Here is a 21320-nt window from a genome sequence, read left to right as displayed (position 1 = left end):
TGAGGGGTCTGGGTGTAGATGGGAAACTAATGATTGCAAACAGGCATGAGGGGAGGAAAAATTGACCCGGTTTGCAATTGCTTGTACAGAGGCAATAGCCAAATTAGAGCTAGCTGCTGTACTATCACTAAAAAGTGGTAAACAATAGAAGAAGCCCAGGGAATATATGGTTCTTGGAGTTGACCTACTAGAGTTGCCATCCATTTTGGCATGATTGTTTTAGTTCTTGATGAAGGTAGATATATACAAGGTATTACAAAAAGGATTCAAGGAATTTCAAGGGTATCGCAAGTTCTCACAATTGTAAAACCATATCATTAATATAAAGGCTATATGATTATAGATAAACAGGCTAAGCAACTATGGATTTGTGTAATTCATCAGGATGTTATTCCTAAATTGTCAATACCCTGTACTATTGGAAAGCTCTTCTATATGTTAGAGGCTGGTGTAGGCTGCACAGAACCAGTTTATGTGTCCAGAGGCACCTTCGCTAGCTATACTTCCCCATCTCCAACCCTGTTGACAATGGTCCAAATGACCTTTAAAACAATTATTAGTACACCTTCTAGGATGACATGGACCACAATTGTTACAGGATAACTGAAGCCAACCATGCTGATAAAACCTGAGTTCTTAGCCCCTTGGAGGATTGCTTGCATGTATAGCAGCTCTATATGGATGATGAATACAACAAACAAGACACTGTCCTCTTTTAACACTGTCCAACAGCCCACTTGGCCATGCAGCAGGAGCCTCTCTGGTCCAGGTAGCTCTAGAAAAAAACCGAAAGCTACATGGTTCCAGAATTCCTTCCTCTTTAGGGAGTTTGAATGGTCCTGGCTTTAATCTCCCCGGAAGGATTGGTGGGACTATGCATGGCTGGTGGTTATTCATTTAACTGATGTTCCTTAGGAGGAATTAATTTAACGTGTGAGTGATGAATCCAGTTCTCTTTCCCTGTAACTTTTACAGCAAGGTAAGAAGTTAATAACACGGTATACGGACCCTCCCATTTAGGGTCCAACTTTGTTTTGCGAGAGTTGATTTTTATTATCACTGAATCCCCAGACCGGATATCATGTACTTGCATTCATGCTGGTACTGGTTGAAACCATTGGGTTTGTGCCCTATTTTATCGTAGATGTTTTTGTATCCCCAATACAAATATGGTAGCTCATTAATCTCCATCTAAGAAGCTGGCCTTAGCAGGGATAAAAGTCCCAGGTATAGCTAAATGCCTGCCAAACACTATTTCTGCTGGTGACAACCATAGAGGTTGGTGAGTAGTATTTCTAATATCCCATAGCAGTATTCCTAAAACTTCAGGCCATTTCAAACCTACTGGACTACAAGTTGAAGCAATTTTATTTTTAAGAGTCCTGTTCATTCTTTCCACCTGTCCTGAGGACTGTAGATGATATGGAACATGTAGCTGTTGCTGTATTCCTAAACTTTTATAAATGTTGTTTAGTACTCCCTCTGAAAAATGAGAACTTCTATCGGATTCTATGGTTTCAGGTATTCTGTATCTGGGAATGATTTCCCACAGGAGTGTTTTGACCACCCCCACAGTATCAGCCTTCCTGGTGGGAAAAGCTTCTACCTATCCTGAAAGTTGAACCATCATTACCAGCAGGTGCTTAAGTCTGCTTGCGGGAGGCATGTCAGCATAATAAATTTGCAGTCTTTGGAATGGGAATTATGCCCATGGTCGTCCTCCAGCCTTCTGTTTGGGCTTTGCATCAGAAAACTTCTAACATGTGGGACAAGAACTCACAATCCTTTTTACTGCCATACATATTCCAGGGCTGCCCACATTGTCTCAACCTGGTTGACAATTGCTGCCATCCCTCCATGTGTTTTATTGTGAAATGACCGAGCCAAAGTCATTAAATATTCTCTTGGTAAAATGGGTTTTCCTCCAACAGTCCAAATTCCAATTTCATCTTTCATAGCCTCTCACTTTTCCCTTTGAGCCTGTTCTTCCTGAGTGACCTCTCCATATATTTGGGCTGAATTATTGAGACCTGGCCAATCATTAGTAGAGGGAGTTGTTGCAGCAGTACATTTATATACAGGTTGGTGGGCAGCAGCTTTTAGCTGCTCTGCCTGCCAGTTCATTATTCCTTTCAGTTTCGCTGGATCCTTTGGTATGACCTGGACAGTGTACTACAGATTTCCCTTGGAAGCTTAATAGCTTCCAACCGCATTTGGGTTTCAATTCTATTAGAAATATTTTTCCCTGCCAAGGTAAGGAATCCTCGTTCTTTCCATAGCATACCCATTGCATGACACACTCTAAAGGCATATTTAAAGTCAGTATAAATACTTACCCGCTGATTACATTCCCACCAGGCTGCTCTTGCTAATGCAGTTAATTCAGCCCTTTGGGCACTCACTGAGGGCTGTAGAGGTTCTGCTTCAAGTACCTCTAGGTTTCTCACCACTGCATAGCCCACATGTCATTTGCCATTCACATAGAATGAAAAGGATTCATGAAAAAGGTTCATGAAGAGGGTTAGATCTGAGTTCTCTAGAGGCTGATCCTGCAAGATCTTCCTGTAGGCAGCTGGAGTGAAACACTACTTTAGCACAATCATGATGCAGCTCACTGTTGGAGGAGACAGGGAGTAAAGCTTCTGGATTCAAAATATTACATCTTTTTAAAGTAATATTACCCACTTTTAAAGTCTTTAATTCATAATGATGCGCTCTTTGTGGTGATAATGCTTGTGTAGCATGTTGTTTAAGAATCAGTTCTACTTCATGTGGGACATACATGGTTTTTGGGTGACCCAGGACTAATGGTCTGCTTTTTTCTATGATAGTCACTGTTGGCTCTATTGCTTTAACACAGGAATTATTCCCTGCTACTGCAGGATCCAGCTGAGTTGAGTAATAAGCCACAAGGCAGCAATGTGGACCTAGCTTTTGAGTAAGGACTCTGCTGGCTACTCCTTTGTTCTCATGCACAAATAGTTCAAAGGACTTGGAAAAATCCAGCAATCCCAATGCCAGAGCAGAAGCTAAAGCACCTTTTACAGCTTGGAAAGACTTTTCACTCTCTGGACCCCACATTATAGGCTCCACTTCCTCTGCCTTGGTGGCTTCTGTCAATGGCTTACTTAACTCCCCTAGCCCCAGTATCCAGGGTCTGCAGTATCCTGCTGTGCCTAAAAATCCTTGCAGTTGTTTCTTTGCTACCGGTCAAGGTATTTCTACAATAGCCTGGCACTAATATTTGTTCTTCTTTTAAAATAAATCCTAAATATTTTACTTCCTGATGACACAGCTGAAGCTTAGAAAGAGATGCATGGTGACCTTTTTCTGCTAAAGTGGTACATAGACAAATAGTATCTTTCAAGCAATCTTTGTTTGTCTTGCTGGCAAGTAACAAATCGTCCATGTATTGTACAAGTATAGAACCTCCAGGTAATATACTATCTTTCAAGTCATCTTTAAGCAAATGGGAGAATTTTGTAAGAGACCCAGTGAATCCATAGGGTAAGTGGGTCCACTTTAGTTGTTGGCCTTTCCATGTAAATACCACAGATGCTGGCTGTCTTCTGCCATAAGAATACTAAAGAATGCAGCCATCAAATCAATTACAGTAAAGTATTTTGCCCAATGTGGAATATGTCCTTAGGTTTGAAATTTAAAAGTGATATAGGGGCTCCTGTGTCCACTAGAAATGGTATTTCCTTGTCTTCTATTTTTCCCACAGTTTGACCCTTATGATTCAATTTAGTAGTCCAAAACCCATATATAGCCTGAGATTCTTCTGAGTCTCCTTCCTCCTGTTAAAGGAGCAGCCACTGCCTGAACATTCACGCACAATTCAGGCAGTCGCACACACACCACCTGAGACTTTAACTGCTAGGATCGGAGTCCCTTCGCAGTGGGCAGCTCCATAGAGTTGATGGGTGCTGCTTTTCGACTCCCCACACACTCTCACTCACTCTCAGGCGTGTTCTCTCCCCTCAGGCTTGACCCTAGGTTTCCCTGAAGCAGAGTCTCCGACACAATGCATGTCAGATGAATTTATTGACTAGTACAGCAGTAAATGACAGCTTGAGCTGGGTGCCTCCGGAGACGGACCCTGAACAAAGAAGCCCCTACACAATTATACCCTTACAATTTAAGTTCCCCATCCCTCACACAACTATTTGGTCCAATAGCAATATTCGGGTCTGGGGTCTTCTTGTTCCTCATTGGATATTTGTCTCTGGGCAGGACATTTCTTTTCTTAATGGATGCAGCTTCTGCTGACAGGTGTGGCTACCTTATCTTTCTGGTTTGCACCGGTTTCAGGGGCCTTCCTTCATGTAGCTAAGTAAAAGTTCAGTATAAGGCCAGCATATCTAGGCTAAAGTTCACAGCTTGTGGCCTAACGCTTTAGCAAGCCTTGCTACTAATGCTGCGTATTGGATTCTGCCTGAGCTAGGAAGTGACTTCTACAACACTCCTGTCATTGCTGTTCAGCAATATTCATCTGACCTTTCCTAAACCCGTGTCTGCAGGACCCCCTCGGCCTCACAGGACATTCTCTTTTCCAATGTCCTTGCTCCCTACAGTAGTCGCAACAACCATTCCAATCACCACCTACTCTACCATCAGCTCATCTCCCCCTACCTTTCTGCCAATCTCCCTGACTCCCCAGTGGTCTTCACCCTAGAGACAGAGCTCTGCTTCCACCTCACCCTTGCATTTCCTGAACAATTGCTGCTGCAAGCAGACTAGCCTCTTGCTGTCTTTCTTTTCGCCTTACCTTCTCTAACTTGTGTTTCTTCTTGTCAATATTCATCAAAAATGAATACTGCAATGCTGAGATTTTTTGCAAATTTTCTCCTTGACACCCCAGCATGTGATCCTTAAAATAGTTACAGATGTCAGAGGTGGCTTGGTCCACAAATATACTAGTGGCCAATGTGTCATTAAAATTCTGTTGCATCATTCCCCTGTGTTTTAGGAGGGTTTATCTCAGCCTTGCCCAGAAGTCACTGGGGTGCTCATCTGGTTGTTCTTTCTATTCCTGCACTTTAGACCAATTTATGCCTGTTTCTTCACATGCTCTGATTGCCTCTATTAAGTTCCAACATATGGTTTGCCAGTTTGCCATGTCACCAACTGTGTTATAATAGGGATCAGCAGCCAGGAATGGCTGGTGTCCCCCTCCAGCTTGATGAGTCAGTTCAGCATCCTTTTCAAATATCCTCTCTGTCTCGTCTACTCTAAATAACACTTTCAACAGTATTTGAACATCAGAATATGAGGGGTTGTGCCCAGTATAGATATTGGAAAAGAGTTGAGCACATTGCTCAGCATCCTCTCAAAGATGTGGCATTTTACTTCCCCAAAGTGCTAAATCTCCTGGATTCCAGGGGTGCTGACTGTACACATGCAAGACTGGCACGGGAGCTGCAGCGCCTGCACCCACGGGGGCAGCGGCACCTCCTGCAGCAGCTTGGATGACATCAGGGTTAGCCATTATGTGACCAATTAGGGGATACATTTCTACAGGAGAAGGAGAAGCAAAAGGAAGGGGTGCACAGGGTGAAGCAGCAGAATCCACAAGCAATTTAGAAAGTGGATCTGATCTGATGAGTTTTTTACTTTTTTCACCCTATTTCTTTTTTCCAGGCGAGTGCCCAATTGTCCCAAACATGCCAATAGTCCATTTGTCCCGGGAAATGCTCAAGGGGAGGTCACTGCTGTGCAGCCAGCTGATATGGAGGGAGAGCTCAAGGTCTCATTAAGGCCGCTAATATTTATAGTGTGAAGTAGTTGGCTGCTCGTCAAACCACAGGTATATGCATCCTTTTTTGTACTTGGTGTTCTCTGATAATCTGGTTTAAACCAGTTTCATGCCCTTGTCCATGGTCCAGGTGTTATTATGCCCACAGGTTCGTGTTCGATCATGAGGCCTGTTGTTCCTTTATCAGCCTGAACCAAATTACAGCCAACTTGATTAAGGAGTTGTGCGAATCAATCACAGTCTCTAGGTTGTACTTAGACCAGCTTCCAAGCTTCTCTCGCATCACAAAGAATAGCAGAAGACAATGTTGTAGCTGTGTGGCTAAAAGGGTATGGATCTTATTACCATGCATGTCCCCTGGGAAGGGAGGAGGGCCAAAGGGAAGAAATAAAACCTTCAAATAGTAATTGTAATCAAACCGGTAACAAGGATGGTTTTCCTTAGCACTAATCTAAGCTCCTTGCGGGGGTCCATGCGGGTTGGACAGTTTTCTGAGGTGCATTATTAAACACGTGAATAAATGGACTGAGCCACAGTTGCCACCACGTGATTTGAATTTATTCCAGCATGTCATTCAAATAAGAGCACTTATTTTTTTCCACTGAATGTTGTGTAGTTTTTTCTGCTTTTCTTGTATCATTTTCTTGTTTGTAAAGCATGTCTTTTATTCTGTTGCTGTGGCGACTAGTTAGAAAGATAGTCTACAGGCTTACTTCTTGTTCTTGCAAACTTGCTGAGCATGCTAGATCTAATAAACCATGCATACAGCTCACTGATTTACCCACTTGGCTACAGCTACACATGCACATGAATAGTGTGCTAAACTGAAATGGCATTACTAGGCAATCCACATCTAAACATATCTTTTTAAAAAATAGTAGAAACCATTGAGCACTGCTACTCTTCCTTCTTGAAGGAGTTACTGCACATTTTCAATTACATCTGTTGGGTGATTTTAATATCAGTGTTAAGAGTGCTATTATCACATGATGTAGCTTTGCTACTGTGGGCTATATGACCATTTAAATGAATGCCGAGGAGATTTTCACTCCCTCTGCACCAAAGCATTAGCAATCCTATCCAGAGCTATGTTCTAGTTCCTGGGTATTCTGCCTGTAAAATTAATGGCTGTTAGTTTCTGCAGTGCAGCTGCATATTTCTGGTAAGTTCTAATTTTTGCAGTGTAGAAACTTAAAGACAGTAGGGTGTGCTCAGTGAAGTAATGTTAGCAACATAAGTATTCAGAATACACAAATCATGATCTAAAATTGTGAGATTAGAAAGAAACTGGTTGAAGTGAGGGGAAAGGTCTCCTATTTCTATCAGTGTGTTATATTTTCAAATGTCAGTAATTAGGAGGGTAGAAAGCTCAGTTGATGAGAGGAGCTCGGGGGTCAGACATATGGCTGTGAGCTACATGAAGTTGTAAACTATGTTTTCCTTTTTGAGTTATTGAATGACTACAGAATGTATAAGTGACTACCAACTGTGTCTGAAAGGTGTACGTGGTGCCTAGCAAGGAAGTGGTTTTCTACCTCTTTGATGTTCTTTAATGTTTTTATAAATGATCTGGATGCAGGAATCAAATGTACATTAAGTTTGCCAGTGATACTAAACTATGAGGAGCTGTGGACTCCCTCAAGGGCAGAGAAGCCTTACAGAGAGATCTGGATAGACTAGAGAGCTGGGCAGTCACCAACCGTATGAAACTTAACAAGAGCAAGTGTCGGATTCTCCACCTGGGATGGGGTAACCCTGCTTGTATGTACAAATTGGGGGATGAGAGGTTGGAGAACAGGCCCGTGGAAAGAGATCTGGGGGTTTGGGTTGATGGCAGGTTGAATAGGAGTCAACAGCATGCCCTGGCAGCCAAAAGGGTTAACTCTGTCCTGGAGTGCATCAAGCACAGCATAGCTAGCTGGTTGAGGCAGGTGACTGTCCCACTCTGCACTGCATTGGTGCAGCCCCACCCCAAGTATGTGTGCAGTTTTGGGCACCTCAATATAAGAAGGACATCAAACTATTAGGGTGTGTCCAGAGGAGGGCGACCAAGATGGTGAAAGGCCTCGAGGCCAAGACTTACAAGGAGCAGCTGAAGTCACTTGGCTTGTTCAGCTTGGAGAAGAGAAGGATGAGGGGCAACCTCATCGCAGTCTACACCTTCCTCATTGTGGGCAGTGGAGGGGGAGGTGCTGACCTCCTCTGTCTGGTGACCAGCTATAGGACACGAGGAAATGGAGTGAAGGTGCATAAGGGGAAGTTCAGATTGGGCATTAGGAAAAGGTTCTTCACTGAGAGGGTGCTCAGTCACTGGAAAAGGCTCCCCAGGGAAGTGGTCACAGCACCAAGCCTCTCAGAGTTGAAGGAGCGTCTGGATGACACTCTTAGTCATACAGTTTAGTGTTAGGTAGTCCTGTGAGGAGCAGGGAGTTGGACTTGATGATCCTTATAGGTCCCCTCCAACTTGAGATATTGTATGATTCTATGATAGTATTTCCTCTACTTTTCTCCCTCCCAGCCAATTAAAATATTTCAGATATTTTCAGAAACTTTAGAACCCAAGCCTTGAACAAAAATTGAAACAAGTGCAGGTCTTGCTTGCTCCATAGGGTTTTCTATTCCTGCATTACTTATAAACATTTCTCTTAATCTGTCCAAGTAGCCACTGGATTTTCATCCTTGAATCATATACATGCATAAACCTTAGTCCAGTCTGTTTTCCTAAGACATGCTTGGGAAGCAGCACTCAAAACAGAATCTCTGTGCTGTTGAAGATCAGTGTTTGGAATGAGCTGTGCTGGCTGTTTGGCTGTGTCATACAGCCTTATTAAAGTTCCCTGTGGCACTGCAGCTGTCACAAGCTGATCCCTATCAGCCCAGGCTAATCATTAACTGAAGCTCTGGCCTTTGTTTTTCAGGCCTTGATGCCGATGTCATGGACAGACTGCTTGGACAACGTACATCTTCATGCTTCAGAGTATGAGACTGTGAGTGAAGTGGGTTTTGCTGTGAAATAAGCCCATCTTTCCCTCCTGCATGGAGTTTTCCTACTTAACTGTTTTAACATTACAATGTTACCTGGAACTGCTGAATTCAAAAGTATACAGCAATGACACAGGTAAGCAGATCACTGAACAGCACAATCGCCAACATCTCTCACTTAAGTCATCCAGAGTGACAACTTCTTCCTTACCTCTTGTGGCCCCAACTGTGAGATACTCTGCCCATTCTGTGTCTGAAGTAGAGACAAAAAAAATCACAATACCCAAAAGCACCTAAAAACATCATATAAAGCGAGAGTTGCCATTTAAGCAAAGACACGACATGCATGATTCTTTCAGCAATGTTTTATTGCCATAACACTGTGACACACATCACTTCAATGCTACTTCATTTGGCATAGTACAGATATTCCCCTATGTTTATGGGCATCTAGTATCGAATGCATCACTGAAACATGCATGCATTTCAACTTGAAAAAGATGGCTGCTCTCCCTTACTCTCTGCCCACCAATTACTGCACCCCCCCCAACACTTTGCTGCTAGACAAAGAGGGCTGAGGGCATGCAAAACCCTCCCACTGGCCCCATCACACCACGCTGGGCAGCAACAGCTGCCCGAGCACCCCCCACACCCTCTACATTAAGCCCACGCAGTTGCTTTGCTGCCAGTTATTTTTCACCCCAGGCAGGCTCCCGGCTGGAGCCCAATGCTGCTGCTCTCCCGCAGACGGGTATGGGAAGCTGGGGGGAACCCTCACCTGGAACAGCCCCCAGCACCCCTACCTGGTGTCCCGGAGGGAGGACGAAGTGACTGCAGCACGGGACTGTCCGACAGAGCTCTTGTTCTTAGTCCTTCCTCTTTGAGCCCTTGGCGAAATCTCTACATGAGACCCTGTACAGAGCCCTGGGGTGCAGCTTTGCAACTTACCCCTCTTCCTCTGCTGGCTCCCTGCAAATACAATAGCAATCTACCTGATACAGTTCTTGAGCTCATAGACTGCTTCAGGTCAAGTATTGAAGACAATCCGCATTTCACACATGCATGTCGTTATAGCATTGGTGAAGCTCAAGCAAGAGCTCTTTGCAGAGACCCCCTTGGGAAAGCTATTAAACTCGGGAGATCTTCCACCCAGTCACAAATCTGGACCTGCCCAACTCTTTGGCATATAATGCACCTCGTGAAGCTTGGACCTACACAGAGAGAGGAACCGCACAGCCTGAGCTGGACATTTCCCACTTCCCACCACAAAAGGGCTGTGGACAACAGGATTGTTCCAGGTATAAAATCTCTGTCAGTGACTGAGGACTTACTTAACACATGGTCGAGAAACTGCCCTGGCTCTTCAATTGAATCCAAACAACAAGAAGAATTTAGGTGGTTTGTTGACCTCTAGAGTTCACATAGTTCTGTGTGTGCTGTGCTATGTACAAGTCATTCACTTCCCTGAAGTCTAGGCCATGAGATTTTTTTACCTGTTCAGTTATTCCAGATATAAAATATAGAAGTAGTTAAAGTAGTATTTTAAATTGTCTTCAGCATATGTGGGAATTCATCTTTGTGTCTTAGTCACCCCTTCAGCTTGAGGCTCATCACCGAGCAGTTTCTCAGGATATCCCCTTGTTCAGAAAAAGTAGTTGTTACTTTGGTCTATGGTGGTTTAAGGAAAATATTTTTAGGCAGAAAATATAGAAACAAAAATATTTTTGTTTCCTAACTTCTAATTTCTAATTGTCTCTTCATATTGGGAAAACCAAATCAACAAGTTTGGGCTCAAGCTGCAGCAGGGGAGGTTTAGGTTGGATATTAGGAAAAATTTCTTCATGGAAAGGGTAGTCAAGCATTGGAACAGGCTGCCCAGAGAGGTGGTGGAGTCACCATCCCTGGAAGTGTTCAAAAAGTGGGTAGATGTGGCACTTCGGGACATGGTTTAGTCTAGTCTACCCTTGATTGGTTTAGAGTGGACTTGGTAGTGTAGGTTAATGGTTGGAGTGGATGATCTTAAAGGTCTTTTCCAACGTAAGAAAGAGGAGTACTTTACAAGAGATCATTCAATAATTTACCTTTCTGTGAATCGCATTTTTAAGAGGGTCTTCCTATGTCATCAACTATTACAATTCTGCACATCTTTCTCATATAAAATTTGAGTTTTCACAGAAATTATCCTCCTACCCATTTAGTGACTGGAGAAAAGAGGTAACGTTAACCTTAGTGTGAGTATTTTTATCACCAAGTTGAATGCATCAAAATAATGGTGCAAAGCCACTCCTTAAAAAAAGGGTTAACAGGACTGCCACAGTTGCCATCTTGGAGCTGCATTGATAGGAGGTGGGAAAACTGCATACTTCCAATGAAAGCCTCATTACTAAATGACCTAAGGAAAAGTCCACAGGTGGGATTTTGCTGTTCTTACTCAGGCCGAAGTGCTCTTGTGAATCAACAGAATATAAATGTTTAGAGGAATGAGTCGCTGATCAGGACTAATGTATCTGGCATTTCATGTCACCCTGGAACTACTATCGTTGTTATTTGGGGGGGTCTCACTTCAGCGCAGCCAAACTGAAGACCAGCCCATGTTAATCCTGATGCAGTAAGTAGAAAACACTGCTTTTTGGCCTGAAAGGGGTTCTGACTTAAACATTTTCACAACAAACAGACTTCGCTAAATCTCTTTGCAAGTCATGTGTTGTTTTGTCAAATGAGTCACAGGACAGAAAATGAAACCTTTTTTTTTTTTAAACTGGGCTTTAAAAATTAAATGTGGCAGCATGTAAGCCTTTCGCTTGTGTGCAATGGGATGGTTCCCTCTTGCGCAGAACAAAGTACTTCCAAAAGCTGCATCCCACCTAGGTACAGCTGTTGCCAATGAATTATGGAGTCTGCACACTATTGCATTCCATCCTTGTACATGAGTGTGGAAGCCACAGAAATCAAGAAGGGAGGCAGCACTGCATATCTTGAGTGCACAGGTGCTCAGGTCAGCAGCTGGGCAGACTGGGTGATATGGGGTCCTCAGCACAGGAGGAGGGGCACTCAGAGAAGGTGCTTCTAAAGCCCACCAAGGCAGCCTAGGATGGTGTATAAAGCCTTTTCTGCCTGGCTCCTGTACCCTTCGGTCACAGCTGCAGAGCAGAGTTGTGAAAACACTGGCTTTGTGGTCTGTCTTTTGTGTCATTGGACATGCTCTGAGAAGATCATTGCAAGTCAGACTGCACGTCGGCCTTAATGGGGTCCACTGTATTCAGCCAGAACAAGTTTGAGTATTTTTGAAAGGTGTTCTTCCCCTTTGTTGGCAGTCTGCAAAGCTTAACCTTGCTCTCTTTACATCATCATACGGTTATCCTTGGTCTTTTTTTTAATTCTTCCTAAGTTATTGATCCCCCCCAGTCCTCTGAAAATACTATTTTCCAAGAAAATAATGAAATCAGTATTTCAGTATTTTTAAAAAGCAAGAAGCACATTTTGTATTGTGTCTATAATATAAAAATATTATGTAAATATAGTTCAAAATGCATTTCTCTGAGATGAGAAGGATGCCTAGGGAGAGGTATATACTCTTTTTTCTTTCTGGATTTAGAAGCTATTTGAGTAAAACAAGGCTTTGTCTTCTCAAATGTTGCTTCAGGAACCTTCTGGTGAAAGGGACTGAACGATTGGAAGGGATGGTCAGTCTTTGATGACAGGTTATTTGTCTAAATACAGTATTTAAAACAATGATTGAAATACAAATGTGTCTTCTTTTGCTTTTGCTAATGAGTAATATGACCTCACAGATACCCTAGTTCTCCAGATTCCTGTGGGCTACATGTATTGTGTCTGAAATAGCAGTCCATGGTCAGTTCTGCTTTCCCATCCATGTGGACAAAAAGATACATGATCATGGTCAGATGTGGAGGTCCCACCATGCCCCAGCGACCAGAGTCTGCCTGAGTTCCCTCCTCAGACACTTCCAAAATCACCAGCTCCATGGCCAGCAAGTCTTGTCCTGAGGCTGGGTTCAACCAGCGTGTAGACTTGTCCACAGAGTTTTCCAGGAAAACCAATGTAACCTAACTTTGTAATATTACATAGAGTCAGAAGAAGCACTGGGAAGGGATAATGAAGTAAAGGGTAAAACCTTCCAGCTGTTTGGGTTTTTTTTAACATGAAATAAAGAAAAAGGCACAACTGTAACAACCTTGCCAATTTCTTTTAGTTATGTTACATGGTTAGCTGCTGACATTGTCAGAAATAATTAAATGTTAGAAAAGCCAAAGGAAATTTCTGGAAAAAATCACTGTGATAGGCAGTGAAACTCATCAAAGCATTACTAACCTACAATTGACTTTTAAGATTTTTTATTGATTACTTGCAAGTGATATAGCAAAATTTAGTGATGCTTTTTCAAGTGTGGATGCTCATTCAGCAATGTGGTCTCCAGAGCAAGGTTTACAAAGATGCTTTCTCTCTAGGCATTAGCTAGCGCAAGCCATGTTGCCTATGTGTGGTGGTACATCCCCCCCATTCCTCTTTCTCTTCAATGGCTTTATACAATCTCAGGAATTCCAGGCCGCCGCTTTTGTGTAGCACGTTAGTCAGTTAAGCGCCCCTTAATTGTACTAGAAACTGCTACATGGCTGAAGCAGAGCGCAGCCCTGTCCTTATCAAAATGTTCATATTATGGCTAATGAGGGGAGCAAGAACAAAGAGCTACCCCTGACAGCCTTGAAACAGAGTGGTATCATCCTTACTGGAATTCCAGCAACTACTGACCCGAACTGTGGCTCAGGTGGAAATTTACTGGTGATTAAAGTCAATCATCTCACAATCCTATAAAGAGCAGTGCTAAGTGAGGCCCTTTGAGCTCTCCTGGACTGCCGCGGGCTGCACCAGCACCTCCCTCTGAGCGAGACGCCTCTCAGAGCTAGCAGACTCCAAAAGTCTGCTGCAACCAGAACTCCATTGCCAAAGAGCAACAATGGAACCTGGGCTGAAATTCTCCACTCCTTGAGGCTCAACACTCACCCGTTGAGAAATGCCAAGACATTAGACGTGAGTATTTCACTGAATTTGAGGGGAATTTTTAACAGGCATACCATTTTTATATATGCATTCATGTTTGTGTGTATGCATGTGTGAATCCGTTTAAGTAGTCTGTAGATGTATGATTTAATTTCAAAGAGAGTCTTACACTGCTGCATTATTCTTACAGCATTATTCTTATAACCTGTTGACCAAGTCTAAGACTAAGAGTGGGCCTAGCCGCACCTAGACTCCTCTTTGGGAAGGAGTTTAGAAAGCAAGGGGGTCCATTCTGAACCTCGTGACTCAACGAGAGGGTACTCCTTATCCCCTACATACATGATCCCTTTATGAATCATTCCAACTCAGTGTAATTCAATTTTCCTTTATGCGCTTCCGTGTAGTAATAGAGTGAGCCTTGCCATCTTCGAATCTGTAACTAAGTCACTGTTTTGATCAATTTTGTCTAATCACTTTATTAATAATTTATGATTGAGTGCTATTAAAAATATTACTAATTCTGCGATTTGCTACAAGTAAATTCTGTTACTAAATCAAACTGTGTGAAGTCACTCATTCATAGTAAATTGACGTAATCAGCAGGATTCACAAACTTGCATTCATGACACCATGTAACAACTAAAACAGCTGATAAAAAGTATGCATACAGATAGGCTACTTACTAGTTATCCAAGTAACTGCTGTTGCATGTAATAATGAACAGATGTATTTCATTCTCTTTCCAGTACTCTTATTAAGAGGGGGGGAAAGAAGGACTTCTGTGCTTCTAGGACAGTTACAAAAAAAGGCCCGGAATGTGAGAAGACATATTTTGTGTGATTTTTATCCCGGACTGTAAAGGTAAGCTTTACCTAAAGCAATGTATTTTAAAAGTGGGGAAAAAAATCTTAAATTCTACTTGAACAGCCAGCGTAGGGGAAACATTTGTCTTTTTCTCATTTTCAGGATAAAATGATATCTGTACACAGTCAAGCATGCCTTGAAAAATTTCACAAGTCACTGAACACAGAACTGACAGCTTAATTTATTTTTGTATGTTGGGTGCCTAATCCTATCCAAAAGACATTTTGAATACTCTCCTGAAAACTTTAAATATAAACAAAATTCTGTCCATTAACTTCTCAACTCTTTTTAATAAGAAGATTGTGTGGCTACAGTTTTTCTTGCATTAAGTATGTGGGGTATGAGAAAGGAAAAGGAGTATGTCCTTTGAAATTATGTATCTTGCTGAAAGAGCTACGTGGGTCAGAAATCTTTTCTGCTCAGAATCCTGTTAAGAGCAAAAAGGAAACGTATCTTGTACACGAAGTCAAGAATTTCTTATTAGTATATGTGAAATGTGTAGTCTAATGGGAGAACTACTGTTAGTCCACATCTAGTTATTAAAGAAAGAAAAAGATACATTAGTTTTGCTGTTATAGGAAGACTGTCCGTAATACAGTTTCAAAACATATATCGCGTTACCTGCCCCTTTTTCTTTGCTACTATTTTCACTGCCTCCCTGGTCCTAAGGTCAATGAAGACAGTTTTCCTCAAGCAGAAAGCAGGGAGCTGCAGCCAATTGTCTGTGCCTGAAGTTCTGTGCTGGGAAGAGTGTGACAATGGCAGGGTTTCTTTGTGGGGTTCCCCCCCCCCCCCCCCCTTTTTCCCTCCTGGCCAATCTAGATGTCTGACAACCTTATATTTTTATGTTCTGGTTAGAGGTACTTACAGTGCTGGAAAAATTAAAGCCCCTCCAAAACCCTGTGCTGGAAGCCAAAGGACTGGGATCATGGTAGGTTTGGGTGCATGTTCTCTCTTGGCCCTGTTCTGTACTCTTGTCTTTACGCTTGCGCCACCTAATGGTATGTGTTACATTGCAAAGCTTTGTAGAATATTTTCTGAATGATGTTATGTCTTGTTGGTTGGGATTTTTTTTTCATCCCCAGAGACAGCAAGCTAAATTTCAGGAGATCGTCTCTTTTTCTTCTGAAGATGGCATAGACATATACTATAAGAAATATTTCATAATCCATCTAGACTGCTAAAAGCCTCAATGGATGGTGAGGAGCTGTAAGAAGTAAGAGGTTCAGAAGATGGAGAAGTGGTCTGTGTTGTACAAGCCACAAGGAGAAGATGAGGGCTGGTATAGGAAACTGCAGATCTGCTGTTTGTCTTTCAGTCATATATTCCACATATATCTGCCAGGCTTTGAATATGGGTTGAGATTAGGATGGGCGTTAAGATTATGAAGAACAAGGAGCTCAGCATGGGAAGGAGTGAGGCATGTTGTGCAATCCAGAGTAGAAAGTTGAGGAGTGGCATAGGCAGATCTTCTGTTGGTCTTTCAGCAAAATGGTTTCACTACAGATTTTAGCATGTGATCAGGAGGAGATGAAGGGTTAGGGTAATGAAAAGCAAGGAACTCAAAATGGGAAGGAGTGTGCATGTTGCACAGTCTGGGATGGAAAGTGGAAGCCTGCCCCAGGAGTCTGCAGGTGTGTGTTAGTGTTGCATTGGGAACATACACCCACCAAGCTTAGCATGTGAGTCAACTGTAGAGCAATGTCTATGATAATGTGGCTTTGAAAAGAGAGTGAACTTTAAATTTCTGCATGTCTCACTATAGCAGAAAATATAATTTGCATATTATTTTAATAAACAACAAAACTGAACAATTTAAGATGTTGTTTTAATGATGTTAACAACCTTGAATGCAGCAACTGTTCATTTGCATTTCATTAAAACACAGTGTAATCAGGGAATCCATTGTCATCTGGAGTGGAGGGAATATAATTTTCACTGAAAAGTGAGTACTTGTGGAGCTTTTGTTTTCAGTAAAAATGATGAGTTACCAAAATACTTGAAAACATACATTTCTCTAGATCTGTTTTGTTAGGTGAACGTAAACAGGTAAGGAATAAATGTTGATCCTTCATAAACTAAAATGTTCTCAGAAAATGTTATATAGTGTCTATTAAGAAAATGGGTTTAGATTAATTATATCGTGAAAGAAGACATTTTAGAATTATTTTTAAACATAACCTTTTTCTCTGTAGATTGAAGATCTTTTTAACAATATAAATACAAGGAGAAAAGCTTTAAAAAAATACAAGTTAAGAATCTGCAAAAATACTGGAAGCTTGCAGCAGGTACACTGAAATAAGAGGCTCCTATTTTTTCTAGTGGTGTGGGGAGCATTGGAGTTTTTCAGAGGGACCAGCATGGGTGGGGTGTGGTATGTTTTTTGTTTTGTTTTTTTTAGTCGTTTTTAGTGTACAGTGTCCAATTTGATACAGAAAAGCCAGAGCAGAAACAGTGTAGTCAGGCTGTTACTATTGCTAGTAAGAATTTCAGCAAAGTGGTGATAGACTTGAATGAGTGAACTCTCAAAGGACTTGAGCCAAGCAGAATCTAAGTGAAAACTGCAAGAGCATTGAGATTTGGCTGAATAGTAATTGACCCTTCTCCAAAAAAGTCACTAGCTACTAGATGTCACATTCCCTTACAGGGCCCCTTAGTTGCATCTTTTGTCATGTGCAGGGGCTTTGCAAGCAGGATCTGTGCAATTTAACAACAAAAAAAATATTTACACTTTCAGTAGACACAAAAGATGGCAAAGAGTAGAAGGACACTATGAGATGCCTTAGCAAGCTCCCTGAAGGAGATACTTCAGGGCCGTTGCTGGCCAAGAAGGCTTCAGCCAGGAGGTGAAGGGTGGGGGTCCACTGCTTTGTGGACTGGGTTGATCTGAAGCATTGCTGGGCTCCTGAGTTCCAACTATTGTTTTTTTCCATTAGGGTTTTACATCCTTTCATGTTGATTTTCTACTATATAATTCCTGAGTTCCTAACTGTCCCACTTAAAAGAGGCCAGTCTCTTTCTGCATTTTACATTTCTCACCTCGCAATGGGAGCAGTTGCCGGGTGTTTTCAATTTTGGAGCTCGGCTAAAGCTAGAGTGAGGGAGACAGTTGGTACTTTTAGGCAGCAAGGCAAGAGAATAGCCCCAGTGTTGGCAGGGCTGTAAAAGCACTGCCAAGGGAAGGCAAGGACCATTGACAGCTTTCAGTCCTGGCACCTTCTGTGTGGGAGCAGTTGCTGGACTTTTTATATTTTGGAGCTGAGCTCTGGCAAGAGTGAGAAAGTGTTGGGACCTTTAGGTGTGTCCTTGGTTTCGACTAGGGTAGAGTTAATTTTCTTCCTAGTAGCTGGCATAGTGCTGTGGTTTGGATTTAGTATGAGAAGAATGCTGATAACACACTGATGGTTTTAGTTGTTGCTAAGTACTGCTTATGCTAGTCAAGGACTTTTCAGCTTCCCATGCTCTGCCAGGTGCACAAGAAACTGGGAGGGGGCACAGCCAGGATAGTTGATCCAAACTGGCCAAAGGGAGATTCCACACCATATGACATCATGCTCAGTACATTAACTGGGGGGAGCTGGCCAGGGGGCAGTAATTGCTACTTGGGAACTGTCTGGGCATTGGTCAACGGGTGGTGAGCAGTCGCATCACTTGTTTTTCCTGGGTTCTGTTCCTCTTTTTGTTTTCCTTTTAACCATTTATCATGGTTATTGTTATTATTTCAATTATTAAACTGTTTAAGAACAACCAACAAGTTTTCTTACTTTTACACTTCTGATTTTTTCCCCCATCCCACTGCGGGGGGTGGGTCAGCAAGCGGCTGCGTGGTGCTCAGTTGCCATCTGGTTAACCCCACAACAGTCCTTTTTGGTGCCCAGCGTGGGCACGAAGTGTTGGGATAACGACAGATCTGACCAGAGTGTGCTAAAATAAATTTCTTATAAGTGTTCATTGTATTAGTTTGACATTCACTGGTCACAATGCTGTTTTATTTGTTTGCACGGTTGTATTATGTAATTCCTCACTTACAGTATGCATTCCCCCTGGTGTTGTTTATCACCTCTGGGAGATGGATCAGGATTATCATCTTACTATACTATGTAACATCGACTGATGATACGATAGTATCACTGGTCAAAAAACTCATCTGGTATTTGTAGTTGGTGTTGCGATCATCTCCGTACCTCCGGCGCCATCTCTCGGAAATTATTAACAATGACAGTCTTCACTTTTTCTCCTCTGAGAACCAATCTGTGGGGAAGACGGGGCGGGGGGTGGGGTGGGGGAATGCTTTCCCCCATTCCTTCACCTTCCCTTTCTCCTTCAGGCTAGTTACACTAGTTCTCGAGAATTTTTAATATCCTTGCGATGTTCAGACCAGCATGCTCCTATTGCTATGTCTCCTGAATGTGTTTTAGGTCGTGTTTAGGTTTAAACAGCTACTTAAAAAAAATTACGCAGAGATCTGCCCCAAGGCTGGACAGTCATGGCTGGCATGACATGTAAGAGAATATGGGCAGGTACTTAGAGAACTTATCCCCTCCAACGATCTGGAACTTCACTCCTGAACAACTACAGGATCCTGATGAAGTGATAGAATGCTTGAAAAGAAAATGTCGTGATTATTCCAAAGAGGCACAACTCATCGCATCGTGCTAGGCCCTGGCTAGTATCTACGAAACAGTGCTCAGTATTATACAGCTCCCTTAGGGAGAAGAGAGAGAAAACAAACTGACAGGCACTGCAGCTACCCCAACCCCAGCGACAGGCACTGCAGCTAAACCAGGGAACCAGCCTGTGCCAGTATCAGTCGCCCCCATACACAAGAAGAAATCTTGGAAGCGGAAATCAGCTCGTTTTAGAATGGGAAGAGGAAGCTTCTCTTAAGAGGGAGCAAGAGTGTCCTGGTTTTGGCTGGGGTAGAGTTAGTTTTCTTCCTAGTAGCTGGCACAGTGCTGTGTTTTGGATTTAATATGAGAATAAGCTGATAACACACTGATGGTTTTAGTTGGTGCTAAGTACTTCTTATGCTAGTCAAGGACTTTTCAGCTTCCTATGCTCTGCCAGGTGCACAAGAAACTGGGAGGGGGCACAGGCAAGATAGTTGATCCAAACTGACCAAAGGGGTATTCCATACCGTATCATGTCATGCTCAGTATATAAGCTGCGGGAAGTTGGATGGGTAGCAGCAATCACCGCTTGGCGACTGTCTGGGTATCGGTCAGCGGGTGGTGAGCAATTGCATTGTGCATCACTTGCTTTGTATATTATTATTACTATTATTACTATACTGTTATTATTACTACTACTATTTTACTTTGGTTTATTTCAATTATTAAACTGTTCTTAGCCCAGGAGTTTTCTCACTCTTACTCTTCTGATTCTCTCCCCCATCCCGCCAGGGCAGGGGGAGTGAACGAGCGGCTGCGTGGTGCTTAGTTGCTGGCTAGGGTTAAACCACAACAGTCTTTTTTGGCACCCAACGTGGGGCTCAAAGGTTTTGAGATAATAACAAATTAACCAGAGTGTATTAAGGAATCTGTTAACACTTGCTGGTCATTATACTAGTTCATCTGATCTGCACCATGCTCCTTTTTTTGCTGTATACGCTAAACATTGGTGTTGGTTTCTGCAGTTTGCTGTGCTCTGCAGTGATTAGTGATGTTTTGCCTGGGAGATTTGTTATTAAAACACTGACCTTGAGCATTATCTGGTATTTGGGTTTTGTCCTGAAACCATTACTGTACTTCGGGTACCACCTCATGGACAGAATTAGCAATTAATACCTCTTCCTCTGAGAGGTTTTTTGTGGAGGAAATACAGAATGGCACCTTTGCTACCTTCTTCTATGATGTTTCCTCCTTCATTACAATAACTTCTCAGTATCTGAACATCCTTGGGTAGTAAAGATACATCTATTAGTATTTCTTGGGAATATTGTTTTGGTTTTGGTTAATAAGCAATTTAAGAATATCATTCAGAGATCTACCCCAAGACTGGATAGTTATGAGTGGCAGGGTGTGTGGGATAGTATGGGCAAGTACCTAGGACAGTGGGCACCTCCAGTGTTTTGGAACTTCACCCCTGAACAAGTGCAGAATCCTGAAGAATTAGTAAAGTATTTGGAAAAAGTATGTTGTCACCCTGGCAGCTACAGAGAGACACAAATCACTGCAATGTGCTGGGGGCTGGCCCATGCCTATCGAGCCATGGTCAACACTATTCCCCTTCAGTACCCTCAAGGGAAAGAGAAGGTCTCTGGATCTGATGACAAAACAACAGGCACTGCAGCTACTCCAACCACAACCACAGGTACTGAGGCTACTCCAACCACAACCACAGGCACCATGGCTAAACCAGAGAACCAACCCATGGTGGTATCAGTTGCCCCTATACACAGGAAAAAAATACAAAAGAAAATCAGCTCATTTAGTAAGGAATGAAGATGAACCAGGGCCGTCACAGGAACAGGATGAGGAAGTGGCAGAGCCCATAAATGAGATGGTAACCACCCAATCCCTATCCCTGAGTGAGCTGCAAGATATGCGAAAAGATTTCAGTCATCGTCCAGGCAAGTGCATTGTCACATGGCTGCTCCAATGCTGGGATAACAGGGCCAGTAGCCTGGAAATTGCAGGGTAAGGAAGCCAAGTAGCTGAGATCTCTTTCTAAGGAAGGGGGCATTGACAAAGCAATT

The sequence above is a fragment of the Pelecanus crispus genome, chromosome 7, assembly GCF_030463565.1.
Source record: "Pelecanus crispus isolate bPelCri1 chromosome 7, bPelCri1.pri, whole genome shotgun sequence".
Classification (NCBI taxonomy): domain Eukaryota; kingdom Metazoa; phylum Chordata; class Aves; order Pelecaniformes; family Pelecanidae; genus Pelecanus; species Pelecanus crispus.
The sequence above is the reverse complement of the archived record's forward strand: the minus strand, read 5'-3'. Positions refer to the sequence as shown.